The sequence below is a fragment of the Trematomus bernacchii genome, unplaced genomic scaffold (genome assembly GCF_902827165.1).
Source record: "Trematomus bernacchii unplaced genomic scaffold, fTreBer1.1, whole genome shotgun sequence".
In the NCBI taxonomy this organism is placed as follows: domain Eukaryota; kingdom Metazoa; phylum Chordata; class Actinopteri; order Perciformes; family Nototheniidae; genus Trematomus; species Trematomus bernacchii.
This window is the reverse complement of record NW_022987429.1, coordinates 1,205,387-1,228,026: the sequence shown is the minus strand read 5'-3', so window position 1 is coordinate 1,228,026 and position 22,640 is coordinate 1,205,387. Positions and strand designations below refer to the sequence as shown.

General features: G+C 39.5%; 1 protein-coding gene across 1 annotated transcript in view; it reads left to right on the top strand.

Annotated features, from left to right (window-relative positions):
* Nucleotides 1-22,640, top strand: part of lingo2 (leucine rich repeat and Ig domain containing 2) — a 214,195-nt gene that overhangs the window by 62,539 nt on the left and 129,016 nt on the right. The window lies entirely within an intron of this gene.

Here is a 22,640-nt window from a genome sequence, read left to right as displayed (position 1 = left end):
AAGTCTGTTTTTTTTTTTGGACCGCAACCTCCAGCCTCTCCGGTTGATATTCTGGGCTCTATCAAAAAAAACATCCTCCCCTCGGTCATGAACCTTGGAGTGACCTTCACTAGCACTTTTAAATTCGACAAGCAGGTCAGCACCGTAGTAAAATCCTGCTTTTTTAAAATAAGACTATTGGCCAAAACCAAGTCGTATTTATCTTTTAATAACTTAGAAAGGGTTATTAACGCCTTTGTAACCTCGAGACTGGACTATTGTAACGCTCTGTATGTGGGTATGGACCAGGCCTCAATTAAACGCCTACAGCTAGTCCAAAACGCTGCTACACGTTTGCTGACTGGCCACAAAAAGCGTGACCACATCACCCCTATTCTGGCCTCTGGCTTCCAGTTCGGTTCAGAATTGATTTTAACCCTTGTGCCCTCCTCGAATGTTCAACCTTTCGACCCCTTCGTGGCAAAAATGTACACGCCCATAATAACTTCTATTAAATCATCATATATCAATATTTCTTTCTACTTTTTGTTTCATGAATCACATAAACAACTTATAACATACTCAGAACTAGCAAACATTCAATACTTTTCTGGATTTTAACCCTTTAAATGCCTGTTTAATTATTTAAATTATTTCATTATTTATTACAAAAAAACACAAAAAATGAGTTTTTTTCAATATAATAATTAGTAGAGGGATGGAACTTTGGTGGTTATTAGAGTCTGGGATGTGTCAAAGATTAGCAACAAAATTGATTTGACTGCATTATTATTTTTTACGTAGTGTCAGATACTACCTCTGGACCCCTTCGTGGCAAAAATGTACACGCCCATAATAACTTCTATTAAATCATCATACATCAATATTTTTTTCAACTTTTTTTTCATGAATCACATAAACAACTTCTAACGTACTCAAAACTACCATTTTCGGTTTCGATTTTAACCCTTTAAACGCCTGTTTCATTATTTTCATTATTTCATTTATCTCAAAGATGCCACATTGACTTCCATTCAGACCACATTTGTTGATCTCACTGCCATTGCAGTATAAAACCATGCATTTTGTAATGTCAGTATTTCATTTAGAAGAAAAGTAGTGATATTTGATATTTCTACTCTATTCCAACAGATTAAACCATTTTCCCACTGTAGGCCGATGCATTACATTCTTACATTTTTGCCAGTTATATTATGGAGCCGTGTGACTACCAGGGGGCCCCGAGAGTGGTGTGTGTGTGTGTGTGTGTGTGTGTGTGTGTGTGTGTGTGTGTGTGTGTGTGTGTGTGTGTGTGTGTGTGTGTGTGCGTGTGTGCGTGTGCGTGTGTGCGTGTGTGTGTGTCATTTCCAGCAGCAGACTAGCAGGTCCTGCAGCATGTGACCTGGTGCTCTCAGGTGATAGAACACAATTTTTTTAGGCCTGTGCACAACCAGCACACACCTCTCCTCCCTCTCCGTGTGTGTGTGTGTGTGTGTGTGTGAGAATCTGTAAGCATGCACAGATCATTTCATGGGAACAAAAGGCCATCTTTTGAGGGATGTGTTTGATGTGTCTTTGAAGAGCTGCTTGATTACTCAAAAACAAAAAACAACTGTTAGTGTGTTTATGCACCTGGATGCCAAAGATAAACATGCAGTTTGACCAAGGGCTTATTTCATTAGTAAGCAGAGAAGGATAAAGACCTGGAGCAAAGAGAAGGAACTCAAATGAAGAAGCTTTTCAGTGCAGAAGAGACTTCAGAAATAATCTTGCAGCCTTCTTCTGCCAGCGAGCTGCAGGACTCATCTGAAGAAGACACAAGGTTCGAGGGGGGGTCTGACACTGAATGCTCTCTGGGGTCTGACACTGAATGCTCTCTGGGGTCTGACACTGAATGCTCTCTGGGGTCTGACACTGAATGCTCTCTGGAGTCCAGCATTTCTTTGAGTTCCTCTGACCCTTCATCTGAAAGTGGAGAGGACACTGAGGGTCCGGCCCACAGTGAGGGGACAGAGAAGAACGGAGGTCGTTCTCCCAGGAGCTGGGGAAAACCAGGGTGTCCTCACAGATTGTGAGAAGAAAGCCCCCCGTGGTGGTGGATGGTGGGCCGGACCCTCAGTGTCCTCTCCACTTTCAGATGAAGGGTCAGAGGAACTCAAAGACATGCTGGACTCCAGAGAGCATTCAGTGTCAGACCCCCCCTCGAACCTTGTGTCTTCTTCAGATGAGTCCTGCAGCTCGCTGGCAGAAGAAGGCTGCAAGATTATTTCTGAAGTCTCTTCTGCACTGAAAAGCTTCTTCATTTGAGTTCCTTCTCTTTGCTCCAGGTCTTTCTCCTTCTCTGCTCACTAATGAAATAAGCCCTTGGTCAAACTGCATGTTTATCTTTGGCAGCCAGGTGCATAAACACACTAACAGTTGTTTTTTGTTTTTGAGTAATCAAGCAGCTCTTCAAAGACACATCAAACACATCCCTCAAAAGATGGCCTTTTGTTCCCATGAAATGATCCGTGCATGCTTACAGATTCTCACACACACACACACACACACACACACACACGGAGAGGGAGGAGAGGTGTGTGCTGGTTGTGCACAGGCCTAAAAAATTGTTGTTCTATCACCTGAGAGCATCAGGTCACATGCTGCAGGACCTGCTAGTCTGCTGCTGGAAATGACACACACACACATACACACACGCACATATACACACACACACACACACACGCACACGCACACGCACACACACATACACACACACACACACACACACACGCACACGCACACGCACACACACATACACACACACACACACACACACATACATACACACACACACCACTCTCGGGGCCCCCTGGTAGTCACACGGCTCCATAATATAACTGGCAAAAATGTAAGAATGTAATGCATCGGCCTACTGTGGGAAAATGGTTTAATCTGTTGGAATAGAGTAGAAATATCAAATATCACTACTTTTCTTCTAAATGAAATGCTGACATTACAAAATGCATGGTTTTATACTGCAATGGCAGTGAGATCAACAAATGTGGTCTGAATGGAAGTCAATGAGGCATTTTTGAGAGAAATGAAATAATTAAAATAATTAAACAGGCATTTAATGGGTTGAAATCCTGCCAATGATTGAATGTTTGGTAGTTTTGAATACGTTAGAAGTTGTATATGTGATTCATGGAACAAAAAGTAGAAAAAGATATTGATGTATGATGATTTAATAGCAGTTGTTTTGGGCGTGTACATTTTTGCCACGAAGGTGTCCAGAGGTAGTATCTGACACTACGTAAAAATTAATAATGCAGTCAAATCAATTTTGTTGCTAATCTTTGACACATCCCAGACTCTAATAACCACCAAAGTTCCATCCCTCTACTAATTATTATATTGAAAGAAATTCATTTTTTGTGTTTTTTTTTAAGAGAAATTAAATCATTCAAATAATGAAACAGGCATTTAAAGGGTTAAAATCCTGAAAATTATTGGATGTTTGGTAGTTTTGAGCACGTTAGAAGTTGTTCAAGTGATTCATGGAAAAAAAAGTTTAATAAAATATTGATGTATGATGATTTAATAGCAGTTTCTATGAGCGTGTACATTTTTGCCACGAAGGGTCCAGAGGGTGCAAAATGCATCACGAGAGTATACAAAACATGTAAGAGTAAACGACATTGGATTTCAAAAATTTGACTCAAAAGAAGACTTCTTGCAAAAATCCATGCCAAAAGCTGTAACACAGCTGAAATGAACACCAAATAAAAAAAAAAAGTCAGGAAAAATGTACAAAAATGCCCGAGGAGGGCACAAGGGTTAAAATCCTTTTATTTGTTTTTAAAGCACTAAATGGGCTGGCTCCGGCCTATATAGCTGAACTGCTCCAGCGCTACACCCCAACAAGAGCTTTAAGGTCTGCTGACCAGCTGCTGCTGGTAGTGCCCAAGACCAGGCTAAAAACCCGAGGGCACCGAGCCTTCGCAGCAGCTGGCCCTAGGCTCTGGAACACTCTGCCCCTCCATGTGAGGTCGGCCCAGACCCTAGGGGTTTTTAAATCTAAACTAAAAACACACTTCTTCTCTCTGGCTTTCTAGTTAGAGCGGAGCACGACTCCTGACTTTTCCGTGTGTTTTATTTTTATTTTGTTTTTAAGATATATCTGTTGTAATTTATTGTCGTTTATTGTAATTGTAGTAATGTGTTTTTATTACATGTACAGCACTTTGGCTCGACCAAAAAAATCGCTTTTAAATGTGCTATATAAATAAAACCTGATTTGATTTGATTTGATTTGATGAAAAGGTCAGTTATGAATAGTACTTAAATATGGCCAAAAGAGCCACACAAACCATGGCATTCTACAGAAATCACAGCATCCCTTATAACTGCATAACTGTATATAACTATGTAAAACTCAATCTAAACATATCTGTTAGGTGGGTTGCCAGGATTTTAATAGAACAATGTGAATTAAATGGAATGTTAAATGCAAGGCAAAGAACGATAAGTACTGTTTTTCTGTTAAACCGCTGAGCCATAGTTTTCAGGTTTTAAATTAAATAAATGACATGTGCTAGAAGCTAACCAGCCATTAGAGTCATTTTAACTCTGCTGGGAATATAGAGAGTCTCTTGGAGCTTTGGCAGTAGCTAGCAGGACATGTAAGAGAGCCTGTGTGGGTACCACCTGTGTTGCAGCTAGATGAGCATCTCTACTATGCGAGGCTCTCCAGTGTGGGTGTATTTGGGGGGTTTTAGTACATAGCTGCTACAAACTACAAGCAACAAGAAGTATTGTGAATATTTCGTATAATGCCAACACAAATCCATCTGATTATGTGTGCAGGGAATAAACAATAACGTGTGTCATTCCTCTTCAATTGATTTTCCTTTGTCTGGCCAGTTGTCAAGATACAGTGTGAGTTTGGCCCTCTTTTCAGTACCGTCACCTCTCTCACCCCCCCTGGAGATGGCAGGCCTGGAGAGAAAAGTAATATGTATTTAAAAATGGATTATCAGCTAGCAAGCCTGATGTCATTGAACCATCTGTTCCAGTGCTTAGGTCCCATGACAGTGAAAGCCCAATTACCCCCTAATTTATAATACATCACAGAAAATTAACATGTTTATTATTCTCAACTATCATTCAAATTCGATTTTTTTAATATTGCACCGCCTGGCATTTCTCACAACACATGTGGTAAATGCTATATTTGTAACTATGTGATTAGTATGGTGGGTAATGGATGATACATGTCAGATTTCTCTTCTGGGTCAGACTACGCAAAGTATTTTTGGAAAAGGCACTGCAGCAAGTGGAAGGAATACAGAAAAGATAATAATAATAACTTAATACAATTTTGGCCATTATAAATTACAAAATATGTTTACTCACTTCAAAGAAGATGAAGGAATTTCCCTTATAATAGTCTGAGAAATCTACTATAATGTTTAAGGGTTTTATTCAATCAAGATAGTTGTTTGCAGAAAATATCATCTACTTCATAAACTGCTCAAAACAGAAATATGGGACACATCCAACTTGGTGAGATATTACACCGTGAGCCGCCTGTCTTACCTCATTTATATATTTTCAAGAAAAACAAGGACAAAGGAAAATAAAAATAGTTTATTTAACTGAATCACCTCATCGCCTCCCAATGCTTAGAGGCATCAAAGTGACATTTCTTCCCAAAGGGCAGGGATGACACAGAGTGACTGTAGAGTGTCAGACACATCTAACCAACATGCTTAAATGCCCGGCCTCAAATGCCAGTGCTGCATGTTTCTGGTCAAACCTAATAGGTCTGCTTACGTTTTTCCCCATTTGCTTTTCATGTCACTTTTTTTTCAATCGACGCACCCAGTGAAAATGTGAAAAGAAACACCGCGCCCGGTTGAACATGAATGTGATCACGTCGGGGAAGGGACTGTGCTGAACGACGTGTGCAAAGAAAATGTATCTCTCTGAACTCCCTCGCTGCCGTGAGGCATAACACAATTAGACTTTAGATTGTGTTTCCCCTTCCCTCTGCCCATCTGATTTCTGCTCTTGCCAGGCTATTCTCTTTCATCTGCTTTATTCTTCTGTATTGTCATAATGTAGCAGACCCTGAGTGCTCTCACAGATCACTGGTACAGCTTATCAGTGAAGTGCTGCCGCTTCAAATTGGGTCCCTTAATTTAGTCTCTCCACATTCATTCTCAGTATTACACTTTCAGGGGGAAAGGCTGTAGTGTGGTGGTGGAGAGAAAAGATAAACATACTCTAGGTATACCAATCTAGAGGGCTACATGGAAATCTCATGCAGAGTTTAGGTAATGAGGGAAGACTGAGAGGCGTTAGTTGTCTTTAATCAAAGCAGATCTTGCTGAAACATCGTATCCCCCTCCATCCCTTTTCACTTACTCATAATAGACATGAGTATGAGTATGGATTAAAATATGAACATATATAATTGAGCATCCTTTAAAGGCCACAGACTACCTGAGTATTGTTGCTTACTATGTCCATCCCTTTATGATGGCTACTTCTAGCAGGGTAACGCGCCATGTCCCAAAGCTCAAATGATCTCCAACCGGCTTCTTGAACATGGCATGAGATCACTGTACTCAAATGGCCTCCACAGTCACCAGATCTAAATCCTATAGAGGACCTTTGGGATGGAGTGAATCGAGAGATTCGCTTCCTGGATGTGCAGCCGACAAAGATTTGTTCACAAACTTTCATGATGCTGCTGTACTAACACACTGTGGATGCCTGTATGGCCCTCTGAGAGACTAAGAAAGGTAATCATGTACACACATCGCCTGAAGAAATTGAACCGTTTCCCACGGCGCAACCCAGATCGAAATTCTTACTCCTGTCAAGCATCTGTCTGTGGCTTAAACTTAATATACTGAGTCCATGTCTTGCTTTTGTTCTCAAGCAGTACTAAACAAAATAGTATTGTAATGGTTTCATCACTTAAGTCGCAACCTCATAAGCTCTTTCAGAGAAACTGCACTTATTTCAGTAAGCATTTTAAAGTAACTCTTCAATATGGAATATGGATCTATCATACACATAATACTATGTATTATACATCCTGCTTTTTGTAATTGCCAAAGATGATTAGGACTTACAAATGTGACCCTACAGGAAACTCAATATCTAAACAATACATAATACATACATACTAATACAAAACACTGAAAACAAAGTACTATAGGGAAGATATGTAAATTGTGTATTTAATGTTATGGAACATGTTTGCAAGGAATGAGCAGTTGGAGATAGACCACAGAGATAAACTAAATGTTGACAATAAGCATTGAGAGCATGCAGTTCAGCTGCAGCTGTGAAGGGAGTCCAACAGAGTACTTAACTGGTGCGCCTGGTCATTTCACTGAATGTAATGGTATCTTTACCTACTGCCTGCTTCCTGCATAGGATATTTTCTGACTTGTTGTCAGATGCTAATGTTTCATGGACCAGTTATAATATACCCTGAGCAGCTGTCTCCAAATCTACATTTCAAATGGTTTTCTAGGCATTACTCATGGATGTGAGAGTTGAAACAATATTCATCTGTGGTCGCATTTTACTGGAGGCATGATTAAGCCATTAAGGCCACATCTGCCAGCCTAATTCCTTTTTAATTTGCAGGGAAGTCGACTGTATATTGCTACAGTGGATGTGACATTTAAATTAAGCTAGGGCTGTAAAAATGTTTACAGCGAGGTTGCAAAAGGCTACTGCTCGTATCACTGTGGATAATAGGAACCAGTGGTCCACTTTGGCTACCACTGCCAGACCAGCACACCCCCGAAATAAAACGGACCTCCCTACGGTCATAACAGCAATCTGTGTCACACACACTAAACACAGAGAAGATACACTCTACCAAAAAAATGTTGCATCTGTTTGAGTACATTTATACATGTTAATAAAAAAAAACCTGTATTATTTTATACCTCACACATATTCCTTACAGCTGAGCTACATCAATATATTTAGATCTATTTTTAAATCTTTTTTGTAGCAAATCCCTCGTGAGATTTTCATTTTTTATTGCTGCCTTTGGCATAAACACTGGGATGGAAATAATAACCCGCACATTTATTTGACACCGAAATGCAAAGACAGAAACCAGTCAATGGCAGTAAAAACGGGATCTACTGTATGTTTAACAAACATGATAGAAATGGCACGGATAATGGACAGACTTAACCAAGAATGGGTTAGCGCAACATCTATATTGCTTATTTGCCAGATATTATTGATTATATTGGATTTTGAACGTTTTAAAAAAAAATCAAAAGCCTCATACACACCAGTAATAATCAACTCTGTGTCAAAAACAAAAGGGGAAACGGAAGGCATTATTTCTTATCACGGCATTGCTTGTTTAAATGTATAACTGAAAATAATCTAGAATAACTTTGAGAATACAAGGAGGAAGGTTCTGACTGTTATGAGATTGTATAATGTGTGTCAGGGTTGATTTTGAAACATAGCACTACTGCAACACATACACTATAGAAATCCTTGTACAAGATGTACAGTCAGTGGGACTAAGCGCCCTTCTGTAGCGTCAGAACTCTAAGATCTTACAGTATCAAGCTGATTTAAAGCTTCGTATTTGCAAGCTGAAGCTGAGTGAATGTGATTTTTCATGATGGTAGGATTCATGAATATGTATGTGCAGCTGAAGAACTGCTTCGGTTAACAGCGTACTCTCCCCACAGCTTTCACGCTCAGCTCCACCTTAGCACACAGCTTGGCATTATAATGATTATGTCATTGGAATGAAACACATTTTTCTGTGACATTTAACAGAATCTCATGAATTGTTTTGACAAAATGTCTGTGCTCCGGAATGATGGAAATATCAGAGACAATTCAGTCAGCAGAAGCACTGAGCATTGGTAGCATGCAATTACAATCGACTGGGGGATTTTGGGATTCTGTAAAGCATTCTGCGCACATCCTTGTCAAAGCACAGTTTGACTGGTGTAGTGAGTGGGATGTGGCAGACAAACAAAGGAGGATGAGGTCTGTCTGAAAGCGGTGATGTCTGTGGAGATGTCTGTTCTGACTAATGTTGCAGAGCCAAAGAAAAGCAGAGAGCAGCAGTCGGCACTGCGGACAGCTCCTCGCCGTGCTCTCTTCTCCTCAGGGCCTTGGACAGCTCCCTAGAGATCGCAGCACCGTCACACAGAGTTTATCTACAGTGTATACATGAGAGTAACAAATGTGTCACTTCCGGGCAAAAAGTACGGCTCCGCCCACTTTTGGGGGAAAACAACGCTGTCATTTGAATGGCGGTCAATACAAATTCTGAAGTTTTTGCCAATCCGATTAGAAATTTAAGAAAACCGTGGATTTTTGGATCTTCAAAAAGCCGGATTACAATGGCCAGTCAGGCAAACAATTACATCAAGCCATTGGAAATCGACGATCAGGCTCGATATATGGTTAAATATAGCAGTAGGCTATCGATTTTCATAGATGAGAGTAACATCTACGTCACTTTACGGCCCCGCCCACTTTTGGGGGAAACAACGCTGTCATTTGAATGGCGATCAAGCCTGAAGCCACAGAGCTCTTCTTTTACTGTCCTTTGTTCTTAGAGGAAGTACCGAAAAACGTAACTCTGGATTTGTTTTCATGTTTGAGGTGCAATAAACGACACAGCAGCTTGTTGGCATGATAAAACTATTATTTTCCGCCTCGCTCATGAGAGTAACAGCTGGCGAAATTACAGCCTCGCCTACTGATTTTAATTTAACCATATATCGAGACCGATTGTCGATTTCAAATGATTGAATGTAATTGTTTGCCTGACTGGCCATCGTTATCGGGCTCTTTGAAGATCCAAAAATCCACGGTTTTCCAAAAATTCTGATCGGATTGGCAAAAACTTCAGAATTTGTATTGACCGCCATTCAAATGACGGCGTTGTTTTCCCCCAAAAGTGGGCGGGGCCGTAATTTTCACCCGGAAGTGACGCAGATGTTACTCTCATGTATTTACTCGGGGGAAAAAAACCTGCATACTCTTTTTTTTCTTCACTTCACATGTTTGCTTTTCTGATGATTAGAAACTGCCAGTTTTAGATAAAATAGAATTCTGAGTATTCTGAAGCTTGTTTAATAAACATGAAACATGCTGCTCAATTAGCTCCCTTTGTGTGTGTTGCTAGCCTATTCTTCAATTTCGTAGATGGTTTTCCTCCAACCAGCCTTCATGCACTCTCACTCTGAGTCAATTGGTGTTATTTAGTTTGAAGACAGCTTCAATCCTATCCTTTCATGGTACCTCGAGTTCTTTGAGGAATATAGCTTTGTCCGTAGTGGACCACACCTCTTTGTCAGTACAGAGAGACATGGTGGTGATCTCCCTAGGGGACTGGATCCTGCCACAGTCGACTCTCATGTTCAACTCGTGGTCAGAGGAGAAGAGCATTGGTATTCCCATCGGCATGATCTATATTTCTCTTCCGCCTGAACATTCCTTGCTTTCTTGTCTGTGCCCCTCGAGCACCTTGGCCAGCTTGCTCAGTAGTTTCTCTCTCAAGGTTTATTATCCATTTAACATTCAGGTTTAGAAATTAGATTGTTCCTTCTGATTAAAGTCAAATGTGACACCCACCACAAAAAAATACTTAACTCTTTTATATAAAGGTGACTTTGCCCTCAGCAACAAGCTGACACTTTAAAATGTCAACACAGACTTTTCATGCCCTGGCTATAAACAAGGTTTCCAACAAAGAAGTCATAATTTTTCAAAAGATGATGTTCACTTGCAAATGAACTGTGCGGAAATAAATAAAGGAGCAATACTGATGGTTCATTGTAAACTAATGCCTTAATATGTCATTACTGCAGCTCTGACAAGCATCATGGCAACATCTTGATTATAAAATATGTGTATAGCTCCAGTGTGACGGCACATTTGTTCATGTTATCCTGAACTGCTTCATCCTGAGCTGTATACTATTCATTACAAATTACAGGCTTGAAGTGTGAATACAATTATACCTTGATTGGAACATTCATGAAGTTTAAAGAGCACATAACAAGCTCTGGTTATTCAGGGTAACTTATGTTAAGTCTAATGGAGCTGCGTTAGGCTTTGTGTGGCAGGTTTCTGTATTATTTTGGTGTTTGTCCTATTTTCTTTTTTCTTCACACATTTTCCTACACAAAGGAATATCAAATGACAATTGTTTTATTTCCTGATATAGTTAATGGAGCATAACATAATTCTCAGTCAGAGGAAATTAATGAAGTTGAACATTTTTGATATGCTTTTGCTTTGCTAATTTGAAAATCAACATGATTGTCCTTTTTCAAATACCCTCAACATTGCTTTACCGAGTCATGCTAGGTAGTGAGGGTGCACAAATATGATCACATCACCCCCGTCCTTAAATCACTACACTGGCTCCCCGTGGAACTGAGGATCGAATTCAAGGTCTCCGTCCTCACCCACCAGTGTATCCATGGAACTGCCCCTCCCTACCTCAAGGAACTCCTCACCCCCCAAACCTCCTTGCGGACCGCCCGCTCCAACCTCCTCAGACCCCACAGGACGGAGCTCCGTACTATGGGAGACCGGGCCTTCTGCTCGGCTGCTCCCAGTCTGTGGAATGCTCTCCCCGACCACATGAGAGCACCACAGACCATGGAAGCTTTTAAAAAAGGCCCCAAAACCCATCTATTCAATAGAGCCTTTTCCTAGACCTTTGATGTATTACCAACGTTTTATTTTATTTTATTTGTATTGTTTGTTTGTTGTTGATTTTTATTCATTCTACCGTGTTGTGTACTGTTTTTATACTGTTCATGCTCACTGCTTGTAGCACTTCGGGATTTGAAGTCAAATATGAAGTGCTTTATAAATGAAACCCATATTAGTGTGCAAGGAGTCTTTCTTTGTGATACATGAACATCTACTCAGCAGACAAAGGTTCAGGAGGTAAAATGTGTACGTCCAGGTTTTTCAAAACCTAGAATCACACTTACATTGGGTAGGGTTGGCTAGGGTTGGCTAGGGTTGGCTAGGGTTGGCTCGGGTTGGCTCGGGTTGGCTCGGGTTGGCTCGGGTTGGCTAGGTTATGAAGTTTAAAACATAGAAGCATTTTAAATACTTACCTTTTTAATAAGAATGTAGCTTGAATCTCCCCTTCTTCTGCTTCTCAAAATACAATACTCTCTAAAAGTAAGCAGAAGTATTTTGTATTTTCCGTTTCTTTTGATGTTGTGGACTCAAAAAGTGTATATGAGTACTTTGAGAACAATACAAAATAAAAACCTTTTCAATGTACCCTTTTGTTCTCAGCAATTAATATATTTCCTGAATAGTTCTCAGCAAATAATATATTTCCTACGTTCAAATGCTTTTGTCTTTCAGAAAATAGACTTATTTTTCACCAACGGGACACATTATGTTGAGTCAGTCATTAGAAGTCCTAATCATGCAGATAATTTCCCTTATTTCCCTTCTCCCATCCCTTTGCAATGTGTATCACTTTCTGTCAATAAGGAATTAAAGCCCTCAGGAATGGAATTGCTTTTGTTATAATTAAAGCAATCCTTTTTTACAATAGCCATAAATACAATTGTCAATTACATTTGTCCAAGTGGCTACAGGCACATGTACACATACACATATACATATACACATACACATAGATATACACATACATATGCACACACACACCCCAAGGAGAATCCCCCTAATAATTCTGAAACAAATATGGTTATTCTCCAAGAACCAGAGCCTCCCCCTTAAAATGCTTCGGTAACTAAAACTGCAAATTGCTTAAGGACTCTTATATTTTAATGCTTTAGAGTGGCGCTTTAACATTTAAGCTCTCTATCCAATGCTGTGCACCTGTTTCTTAAGAAAGCATACACATTAAAAAAACATTTAGTGAGTTACTGCTCTCTGAATAAATAACTTCTAATCAAAAATAAATTGTGATTTCAATTCTACACGGCACATTTGTTTATAATGTAGATGCTAAACATGTTGTTTAACGATGTGCTTTGACTGAAACTCTTTAAGGCATCACCCCATTCTTTCCTCCTTATCTTCACTACAGACGGCTGTTTTAACTCCTGCCAGGGCTGTTTGCTATTTTTGCTGTTTTAACCTGATTGGTGCACACAGTTTATTCTATCTCTTTGCACTGCTCGATTTATCTGTGAATTTCAGATGCTGTTAACCTGCCATTGTTCTGTGACGTCAGAGCATGTGGGCTCTTCTTACCTTCTCCTGTGAATGACTGGAGAAACAAATACACCTTTCATTGGCTTCTTCTTGGATGTAAAAACATTCACCTCTACTCTTATACAGTACTTACGTAAATCTATTACTTGATATGTTCCGTAATGATTTCTAAATTGAGGATTAAGTCAATGTTTGGGTTAAAATCAGTGACTGGAGTTGCCAGGCAGTTTCCTATTCATACAGGACTCTATAGAGATGTATAATTCAAACAAACGCTGTGACACTACGACTATGTTATGCTAATTTACAATAATGATATCTAAATTCACCAGTATGCATTTAGCAAGAACTCTTCAAATATAGTTCTGGTCCATACATTTACAAAATGCAGTTATCTCAGTATCTGATTGCTATACTTTACTGTCATATACTGTTTCAAATCAGAATGCAGTCAACCATTATGAAGAAAAAATATATTTGTCTCTGTGACTTTGGTTCAGATAGACACTGACAAGACTGTCACTGTTCATTGGAATGGTACAAGGTCAACAGGACATCCAGTGCAGAAAGACGCTGCAGAAAATATATCTCTGGGCTGTTGGTTTGACAAAACTAGCAGCTTGAAAATATTATCTCGAGCTCTGGGATAGTGATGGACATTTTTCACTATTTGATCAACCAAGCGAGTCATATCGAAAAAAGAAACAATCTGATTGATATAGTTAATACAAAATAGGTGCAGCACTAAAGAAAACATGATCAAAACAATAACATTTAAGAATTATTATGTACAATTAAAACGTGTTTTTTTCATGATTATTGAGATTTCTCACCTTCTGATTCAGTAATTTATCCTACTGCTTTATTCACCTTTTCCAGCTGCAGTGTAGGCGCAGATAGTTCGACCTCTTTGAATGATCCTGTTGTTGTTTCCATAATAGCCCGTAGCATTGCGCTGATTTCCAACCCTTCTTTATAAGCACTGTTAATTGGCATTTAACCAAAGAAGACCCGCCTCAGAAGCAGCGCTTGCAATTACCATTAAGGTAGTTTAACACCGTATTCCAGGTGTTTCGATTATTTATATGCCCCCTGCTTCAATTAACAGGAGTGCACCAGGTGCCAGGCAAATACAAATACAAAATAAAGCTTTGGATTCATTGTATATTGAAAATAAACTCTTTAAATAACCTTCACTTTTATGCTATTTCAGTCACTGTTGGTGGTAGCATAGAAAAATGCTCCTATAACCTTTTGGGGCCTTTTTTCTGGGGTTAATCAGATCATACTGTAGCAGTAGACAAATGTTGAAAATGGGACAGGCCCTCATTCAATCTCTTCTTATTGTGACTCCTTTGAGCGGCCCTTTAGCGAGAGCTTATATCTTAAACTGTCTGCTCAATAACTCAATTTTACTCTTATCTTGGGCACAAGAAAGAGATTTAGAGTGAGGTGGGAGAGCTTTCTCTCATGCGCTGCTGGATGTATCCCGCAGGCCAGACTGTAAAGAAATACGGACGACCCACATCAATGATGTCTTTGAGAGATTACCATGAAGATGGGCGTTAATAACACGGCACAGTATGTGACTACGGATGGTTTATTGATAGGTACCATAGAGGCATTTGCAACACAAGGTGGTGGTGACAAACTGTTCCATGGGACTAGATAGAGACCTTATAAATGGAAGAGATTGGTCTATTTGATTTATTGATTTTCTTTTTGCTGTTGCTATAAATACAGGCCTGGTCTAGTTTCAACAATTACTGGAATAAAAGAGGGTGGGAACAGGATAATACATCACTTCAATGTCAATACTAGTTCCTGGTTTAGCTCTTTTCTATGGATAGCATCTGCAAGCTACCATAGGTTATATGGAATAACAATAATTATCTTTGAATTTAAATATGTGTTAGCCAAGGTCATGTGATAATACAACAGGATCCTGTGTATGTGCCAATAATATCCTTATGTAATATGTTCCTGTTATTGTTTGTATCTTATTCTCTGAAGAGCATTAATGGTGCGTAACATTTATGGAGTAGCATTCATTCAGAAATAATTAAAATATGTTGAAATATTGTCTGGCCAAGGTCATGTAAGGTCATATGCTAGGATCATGGAGTACATTGCTTATATATTATTCATATATTATTATACAATCTTACTGTTCCTGGTTTTAGATTATCCATTGGATAGCATCTGAAAGCTACAAAATACAAAATGGTTACTTCTGTAATATGTCCAAATGTTTGCCGCCCAAAGTCATGTGATATAAGATGTGAGGATCCTGGAAATAGTGACAGCATGTTTCGCTTCTCCTTCCATTTAGTGATGATAACGTGTGGACACCCATCGGTGCAGTGGCGCTGCTGAGACGGATAGAAGGTGTGATACCACGTCAAACACTGCCAGGGGGTGCAGGGAGGAGGAGTGGGAAGTGTTGTTCAATGTAAAAATGTTTTCAGGGCATCTCTGACTTTGAAGCAGTCTTAGGTGAGCTCATGGCCTGGCTTATGTAATACTACTGGATATACAGAACACAGTTTTCCCCTATACAAAGACATGTAGGCTCTGCAGTCTAAACCATCCCAACTATAAATCCCTCAGCAGGGTCTTTCACACGCACGGTGGATGTTTGCAAGCGCCGTCGATTGTGACTCATTGTGTTGAGGTCTCTTCATCAACTGAGCTGGCTATTCCCAACACTTTAGAATTACAATAAAGATTGTATAATAATATCTATTCAGCACCTCATAAGAAAAAAGAAACACGCTCAGTGTAGCGTATGTCACAGTCTGCTTTCTCACTCACCTATTTTCTGCATTAACATTCCTTAGTCACCTGGTAGCCACACCCTGTCTCTCTCTCTCACTCTGTTACACCCATCAGCTCCATTAGTATATAGGCCCACTTCACTTTCACCTCAGTGCCAGATCGTACTTTGCAGCATGCCAGTCTTTCCCACATTACCTTCCAGATTGCTCTCACGGTTTCGACCCTGCCTGTCCCCGACCAGCCTGCCTCGCCGATTCCTGACCCTGCCTGTACCCGGACTATTCTGCCTCGCCTGCTCCCTGACCCGGTCTGTACCTGCGACTCCCGTCTTGCCTTCTCCTGGAACCCTCGCCTGTCCCCGACCAGCCCTTTGCCTACTATCTGCCTTTTCGTCTCCTACCAGCTTATTGCCTTAAATAAAGCTGGATACCGACTATCCCTGGTTTCCCGTGTGTTGCATTTTGGTCCTCAGCTCGTTTGTGACAGCGTAGGAATGTCGTCTAAAGAAATTCTAAGTTGACCAAGATTTTGCAAGCTATTAGTAGATGTATTCGACAGATCTGTAAAGCTTGTGTTTAACAGATATGTTGGAAATACATCTTCATAAACTATGATATAAAAAGGACAGCTTAGTCAACAATTGACAAAGAGGGGACAGCTCTAGTGCAGCAAACTCAATTTGTAGTCGGCCCACCCCCTTCCAGGAGGCCAAGCACTGCAATTGGCTATTAGGACAATGGGCTATTATAACACCCATCAACTACCGTTTATATCTTAAGTTATTTATCGTAAGTACCATCATTTAATGAGAAAAAAACTACAATTCTACTCATCTTGTGCTTGTGCGCAGTATCTTGAATGCCAGATCCACAAGATATCAACCAAACAAACAATTAAACAACAATAATAAGACAAGAATACATGTAATAACATATTATTCACTGCTCATGTTCATCGTATTACACAGAGACACACCATCATGAGGAAACAAAGCACCACTTCTGTTACAGGACACAACAATGAGATTAGGTTCGTTTTATTGCGGCGGAAAAAGATCATGTTTACACTAATCCATCCTGACTCCAGAAATTGGTGCTCGGATTTATTCTCAGTTCTTCCTTCATTTGAAGTTTTTCTGTGCCTCGCCCTTTTCTCAATTTATTCCTCCATTTATTTATTTATTTCCTCAATTTCCCTGCATTTATATGTCTGGAATTTGTACGAGACACATTATTTGCATTAGTGGCTGTGCAGAATAAAACATTGAACTCCATTTCCTGCCTTGTCTGGTTCACCATTGTTTATCCCCTGCCCTTTATTTATGTTGCTCCCTATTTGACATTATTTGGCCAACTTGTTTGTTGTCATACCCAGTTTGTTCAACTCTGTGTTTGTCCGCCTGTGTATTTGTCTAAATGTTTACAGAGAGCAAAGATATATGTGTACTCTGCTGTTTGTTGTTTGGTGAGGAATGTTTGCTACTGCTCTTGTCGGGACAAAACCACAGAGAGTATCTTTGCATTCCCAAACATATTCAGCTTCTTGTTTAATATGGAGCTCCCCTGAGAGGCTCATATTAACTCATAGCTCTATTGCAGACAATAACAGCAACACATGTGCAGGGAAGCTTAAATCAACACAATATTTTCATTAAAAAGCAACATTGATAAGCCAGTAAAATTTCATTGTTGATGAATATTGTTTGAATTGTTTAATTAGCTTTTGTTATAGATTTCAATGTTTAATTTCAACATAATCATGGCATGTCTAAGTTAAACCAGTTTATAGGGGAATGGGTACAACATTTTAGACATATCCCATTAGCTATTATTTTTTAATAAATAAAGTTGTACAGTTCTCAAGGCCAAATAAACATTTCATATTTATTTCACAATGATAAAACAGTGTTAAGCAGAACATCCAGACGTAAGAAATTGCCCTTATGACATTTTTTTGGATAAACAATATACTATTATAAGAAGTGAGTTAATTTTCTTTTGACCAACTAATTCAGTAATAACCGCTTTTTGAGACACTTACAACTAATATATTTCAACTCTAAATCAATAAAATGATTGTATTCGTAGATCTAATTATGCCCAAAATATGTGTTTTCTATCCCCACCAGGTATATGTCCCTGCAATGTAATGAATCCAGTTGTCAAATTACAGATGGTACCACAATGATTTGTATTTAGTTGTTGTTGCTGTCCCGGCCCCCTGTGGAGCCGAAAAGGTTGAGGAATACTAAGCAAAATATTTGTATGCAAGCAATAAAACATGACAGGGCTTGTCCTCCTTGTGAACCAACAGAGAGGTCATGTGTATATAAAAAACCTCCACGCAGGTGGGGGGTGGGGACTCATTGCTATCACATGAACACAGAAATGCCAGGCTTCTCTGGTAGTAATAGAAAGATCTGAGGTGGCAATGACCAGTCGGACATCCGCCATACTTCTGCGACCTCTGACTTTATGCAATCTTTCTACGTCCAAGCAAACGTTATCTGGGTCGTGGAAATACAAATGTCAAGTGTTTCCGCATGAGAATAGTTGTGATTTGGACCCTTGGGACAAACAGCGCCCTTCGGTTATTTTTCCTCCCCATTTTCCCTCCTTCCTCCTTCGTCTTTATCATGACCTCTCCTATTTTCTATCTCTCTCCGTTCATGCCTCGGCGCTGTGGCACACAGGACCTGTCCACTTGTTTGTAGAGAGTGCTGTGGTAATGTTGTGTGGCAGTTGTTGAGGACAATAGCCACCGGGTGTTTTGTGATGTAATGATCCCTGCCATCACCTCTCACCCCCCTCCGGTCAGTCGAGGGGAGAAGGCGATGGAAGGTAACGGGCCAAGTACAAACACGCATACCGAGGATCAGTACTCGGGAAGCAGAATAACAGCGGAGCCGAGCTTGTGACTGGACAGTTGCTGGCTCGGATACGGTACAGGAGAATTAGCCAGTGATGTACACAGACTCTCCCTTAGATCCACAACTACTGCGGAGGTACACTTTGATGAAGCACCCTGCCTCAACATGCTCCGGAGCGGCAAAACACAGTGGTGGTGCTGTGAAGCTCTCATTGCATATTAACATTTCTTCAAACATTTGATTGAGAAGCAAGTCTACGCTGGTTAAGGGCATGCATGCCATCACCTACTATGTTCGTGTTAATTAGATGTCACATTGGTTGGTAATCGTCAAATTGCATTGGAGATAATGAGTTGCAGCACAAACTCAGCATTGCGTTTGCTTACAGAATGCAAAAAACCGTCCTGAATGTAGTTTCTTTAATGTGGTTTTCTGGTTTTCATAGTCCTCTTTGAAAATGACTTATATCTTCTTTTGATTGTTAAACAAAACTATAGATTTTCAGGGAATAGTGATTTGAGTTGAGCAGCAATTGTTTTTCAGGTGCATCCTACCACCTCTACGATACTGTATTAAGAGAGATTTGGTCTCGAAGACACAAACAATAGTGAGTTTAGAGGACCCTAAATGCTAGATATGTAAGACAACATGTGTAAGAATGAGGATATCAACTTAAAAAATGTAGTAATTTAGTAATTTATGTATACTATTTATCAACTTATATTTCAAATTGACAGTGAAATGAATCATCATTCATTAGTTGTATCCCTTCATTCTTGTGTATAAGAAAGTGTGTGAGATGCACGGCTTCATGAATATGTGTGAGAAAAAAAATCCTGATGCCAGGTGATATTGCCACGAGGGTTTTTCTAGAGGGATGCTCAGGTTTTTATCACTTTTAGTCCACAGAAGTCTCTGCAACGCTCTAATTCCTACAGATGTCATAGTTTCCTTCAAGCAGTGGTAAACACCTCCATTATGATGACTAAAGCATTACGCAAGCATACCATGAGCCGAAACAGAACTTAAACAAGTTTGAAAGCAGACCACTGAGGTTGGAGGGGGACAATTGACCTCAGGTTCAGACCAAAACAAACAAACCCAGTGTGAAGCAGCGGGAGGAACTGTTGTAGGGTTGTTCCTGGTCTAGGAGTCTGCTGCGTCTTACTAACTCACAACTGCTTACTAGCTCAAAGCTATTGACTCAAGTTTCATTGGGCTTTATTGTGTCTCTAATCCAGCATGTCTGCTATCATCTGCTCAAGGTTTTGCAGATAGGTAGTGAATGTAGATTTTTACCGGCTGTTCTCAGCACAGCCGGAGGTTCATTTCAACTACCAAGAAAATAAAACCTTTGAACAAGCAGAACTGGAATGAAAAGCCATAAAAACTAATATATTTCAAATATTTGTCAGTGAACAGAAACGTGTAGATTCTTCAATCATGCATATTCCTTACCTGTCCAACTAACAGCTGACTTTAAAGATACACAAACAACTGATATATAATAGATGGAAAAAGCTCTGCAACATGAATTAACTGTCAGTTATGGTGCCTTGTTGAGATTTGAGACAAAGAAGACTAGGTTTTAAAGGCAGAACACGGTGGTAATGACTAGAGAAGTGTGGGATCTGTTTCTGTGGGGAAGATACAAATATTTTTTTTTTTCTTTTTTCGAGTGGTGCCTGCATTTTGAGACTGACATATTCCATATAAATATGTTTTTTCCTCTTCAAAAGTGACACATAGTTGAAAGTAGAAAGCCACAATAGACCAAAACGTAGACTGGAATGGGATGCTCTGAAATTAAAATGTTTTAGCTGAAGATTACAAAGTCATCGTGCGGTAACATGAGGGGAAGAATAAGGCTTTGTGAATTGGGCCAAGACCACAGTCGTCTCGGGAGGACACGGCAGACCTACATATTCCAATCAAAATCTTTTCAAACCGAAACACAACTAATAGGAGGGAAATTGTCAGTAATTAAAATGTACATCATAAGTTCTTGTTGAAAATACACCACAGGCTGCTCTTGCATCTGTTAATTACTCTATGAGTGGCTTGTTAAGTGAGTGCTTCTGAAATATGCTAATTCAAAATACATTCAGTTGATGAGTAGGATTTCAATGATCAAATTTAGATATGTGTTCGTTAGCCACAGTTTTTACGTTACTTAAAATACTACCTGTCTTTCTTTTTTTTAATGCTTAACATAAATGAAAACACGTTTTTAATCATATATATTTTTCAATCCCGTCCACTGCAAAAATGTCCCATACGGAATAAAGAAAATTATATTTTTCGCTGCACACTCATCTTCTTGGATTGATGATACTCTTTTTTCATAGTAATTATCTAATCTAAACAGCTATTATCTTCATGCTCCATCTTCATGCTCACTAAAGCAGACTTTTAAGAATCCTCATCCATCATGTTCAGCTTCTTGCTGAGTCTCAGCTCTCAGTTCAACTCGTCATCATCCCTGTTCCTCTTTCATTACTGTGTCATATCTCTGGATGATGCTATTCGAAATAATCCAAATGACTCAAGTCAGTATTCAATTCAAATCTTAGTAAACCAGTTATAATCACTGGTATTTCATTGGACTTTTACCCTAGCAAATTTTATGATGAAAAAACATTCCACTATTGACAAAAGAGAATCGGCTCATAAGGCAAGGCAAGTTTATTTATATAGCACCTTTCAACACTAAGGTTATTTTGAATCAAGGCAATTCAAAGTGCTTTACAAAAATGACATTAAGAAAATGGCATTTAAAAACAGTCATTAAAAAGCAAAGATATTAAAAGAAAAATACATGAATAAAAGTTACAGTGCAGTTTAAGATATGAATAGTTCAATTAAAAGCAGCGGCAAAAAGAAAAGTCTTAAGCCTGGATTTAAAAGTAGTCAGAGTTGCAGCGGACCTGCAGGTTTCTGGGAGTTTGTTCCAGATATTTGGAGCATAATAACTGAACGCTGCTTCTCCATGTTTAGTTCTGACTCTGGGGACAGAAAGCTGACCAGTCCCTGAAGACCTGAGCGTTCTGGATGGTTCATCATTTAGCAGTAGGTCAGAAATGTATTTTGGGCCTAAACCATTCAAAGCTTTATAAACCAGCAGCAGTATTTTGAAATCAATTCTTTGACAGACAGGAACCAGTGTAAGGACTTCAGAACAGGAGTGATGTGATCCACTTTCTTAGTGTCAGTGAGGACTCGAGCAGCAGCGTTCTGAATCAGCTGCAGCTTTCCAATAGATCTTTTAGTGAGACCTGTGAAGGCACCATTACAGTAGTCCAGTCTACTGAAGATAAAAGCATGGACACGTTTTTGCAAATCCTGCTGTGACATTAGTCTTTTAATCCTCGATATGTTCTTTAGGTGATAGTAGGCTGATTTAGTAATTGTTTTAATGTGACTGTTGAAACTCAGGTCAGAGTCCATGACTACACCTAGATTTCTGGCTTTGTCTGTTGTTTTGAACATTGCAGACTGAAGCTCAGCGCTAACTTTTATACGTTCTAAATGTAAACAAACATACGAGGTTGTTGTTTTGTCCAGGAACTTCATCTGTGCTAATGACATCTAATTGCACATCTGCTGTCACTTCCAATTAAGCAGATAATTAATGTAGGATAGACTTGTTTATACACCTGTCTGAGCCCCGTCGTTAAAAGTCCCTGTCGACACTGTTTTAAAGACGCATATTCTTGTGTCCAGGTACTACTCTATGAAGTTGTTATCCTAAAATTATCCTATTTCATGATTTATTTAGATAGTTGACTTT